This window comes from Oncorhynchus tshawytscha, unplaced genomic scaffold (assembly GCF_018296145.1).
Source record: "Oncorhynchus tshawytscha isolate Ot180627B unplaced genomic scaffold, Otsh_v2.0 Un_contig_9770_pilon_pilon, whole genome shotgun sequence".
Classification (NCBI taxonomy): Eukaryota; Metazoa; Chordata; class Actinopteri; order Salmoniformes; family Salmonidae; genus Oncorhynchus; species Oncorhynchus tshawytscha.
The window spans coordinates 21,915-24,487 of record NW_024609037.1 but is presented as its reverse complement, the minus strand read 5'-3'; the positions used below and the strand labels follow the sequence as shown (position 1 = coordinate 24,487).

The 2,573-nt window shown below is 40.7% G+C and overlaps 1 long non-coding RNA gene across 1 annotated transcript; it reads left to right on the top strand.

The window, feature by feature from the left end:
• The first annotated feature begins 1,791 nt into the window (after nucleotides 1-1,791).
• LOC121844134 lies at nucleotides 1,792-2,340 on the top strand. The gene is made up of 2 exons (XR_006081877.1): nucleotides 1,792-1,923; nucleotides 1,956-2,340. It is a non-coding gene; the product is annotated as an uncharacterized LOC121844134 (long non-coding RNA).
• The last annotated feature ends 233 nt before the right edge of the window (nucleotides 2,341-2,573 follow it).

Below are 2,573 nucleotides of genomic sequence, written 5' to 3'. Positions count from 1 at the left end.
GGTACAGCCTGAATTCTAACTTCCTCCACATGGTACAGCCTGAATTCTAACTTCCTCCACATGTTGTTGTGGTACAGCCTGAATTCTAACTTCCTCCTCATGTTGTTGTGGTACAGCCTGAATTCTAACTTCCTCCTCATGTTGTTGTGGTACAGCCTGAATTCTAACTTCCTCCACATTCTAAGCCTGAATTCTAACCTCCACATGTTGTTGTGGTACAGCCTGAATTCTAACTTCCTCCTCATGTTGTTGTGGTACAGCCTGAATTCTAACTTCCTCCACATGTTGTACAGCCTGAATTCTAACTTCCTCCACATGTTGTTGTGGTACAGCCTGAATTCTAACTTCCTCCACATGTTGTTGGGGTACAGCCTGAATTCTAACTTCCTCCACATGTTGTTGGGGTACAGCCTGAATTCTAACTTCCTCCACATGTTGTTGTGGTACAGCCTGAATTCTAACTTCCTCCACATGTTGTTGTGGTACAGCCTGAATTCTAACTTCCTCCACATGGTACAGCCTGAATTCTAACTTCCTCCACATGTTGTTGGGGTACAGCCTGAATTCTAACTTCCTCCTCATGTTGTTGGGTACAGCCTGAATTCTAACTTCCTCCGCATGTTGTTGGGGTACAGCCTGAATTCTAACTTCCTCCACATGTTGTTGTGGTACAGCCTGAATTCTAACTTCCTCCACATGTTGTTGGGGTACAGCCTGAATTCTAACTTCCTCCTCATGTTGTTGTGGTACAGCCTGAATTCTAACTTCCTCCACATGTTGTTGTGGTACAGGCTGTATTTAAAATGGATTACATTGAGATTTTATGTCACTGGCGTACCCACAATACCCCATAATGTCAAAGTGTAATGATGTTTTTTGACATTTTTACTAATGAATTAAAAATGCAAAGCGGACATGTATCGAGTCAATAGGTATTCAACCACTTTGTTATGACAAGCCTTAAGGTCAGTAATAAAAATATGCTTAACAAGTTGAATAATAAGTTGCATGGACTCACTCTGTGTGCAATTATAATCTTTAACATGATTTTTTAATGACTACCTCATTTCTGTACCCCACACATACAATTATCTGTAAGGTCCCTCAGTCAAGCAGTGAATTTCAAAAACAGATTCAACCACAAAGACCAGGGAGGTTTTCCAGTACAAAGAAGGCCACCTATTGGTAGATGTGTATGTAAAAATAGATTGAATGTACCTTTTGAGTATGGTGAAGTTATTAGTTACACTTTGGATGGTGTATCAATACACTCAGTCACTATAAAGATACAGGCGTCCTTCCCAACTCAGTTGCCAGAGAGGAAGGAAACTGCTCAGGGATTTTACCATGAGGCCAATGGTGACTTTAAAACAGTTAGAGTTTAATGGCTGTGATGGGAGAAAACTGAGGATGGATCAACAACATAGTTACTCCACAATACTAACCTAAATGACAGTGAAAAGTTCTGTTACATTTAAAAAAAAAAAAATCTAAAACATGCTTCCTGTTTGCAATACGGCAGTAAAGTAAAATTGCAAAAAATGTGGCAATTTTCTTTACTTTGTCCGGAATACAAAGCGTTTTGTTTGGGGAAAATCCAACACAACATATCACCGAGTACCACTCTTCATATACTGTATATACAACTTTTTTAAGTTTGACTTTTTAGGTTACTGCATCATGTTATGGCTATGCTTGTCATCAGCAAGGACTTGGGAGTTTTTTTTTAGGATGAAAAGAAATGGAATAGAGCTAAGCACAGGCAAAATCCTGGAGGATTGAGTCAATAACCTGGTTCAGTCTGCTTTCCACCAGACACTGGGAGATGAATTCATCTTTCAGCAGGACAATAACCTACAACACATCCACACTGGAGGTGCTCACCAAGATGACATTGAATGCATCTGGGAGGCCCAGCTACAGGTTTTGAATGCATCTGGGAGGCCCAGCTACAGGTATTGAATGCATCTGGGAGGCCCAGCTACAGGTTTTGAATGCATCTGGGAGGCCCAGCTACAGGTTTTGAATGCATCTGGGAGGCCCAGCTACAGGTTTTGAATGCATCTGGGAGGCCCAGCTACAGGTTTTGTCATCAATCGGCTTGAAAATCTAATGCAAGACTTGAAAATGTCTGTCTAGCAACGATCAACAACCAACTTGACAGAACAAATATTGTACAATCCAAAGTGTGCAAAGCTCTTAGAGACTTCCCCAGACAGACTCACAGCTGTAATCGCTGCCAAATGTGCTTCTGCAAAGTATTGACTCAGGGGGTGTGAATACTTCAGAAAATTATATATTCCTGCATTTAATTTTCAATAAACTTGCAAAATGATGTAAGAGCATGTATTACCTTTGTCATTATGGGGTATTGTGTGTAGCTGGGTGAGAGAAAAAATTCATAAAATCCATTTTAAAGGCTGTAACACAACAAAATGTGGAATAAGTCAAGGGGAATAAGTCAAGGGGAATAAGTCAAGGGGAATGAGTCAAGGGGAATGAGTCAAGGGGAATGAGTCAAGGGGAATAAGTCAAGGGGAATGAGTCAAGGGGAATAAGTCAAGGGGAATGAG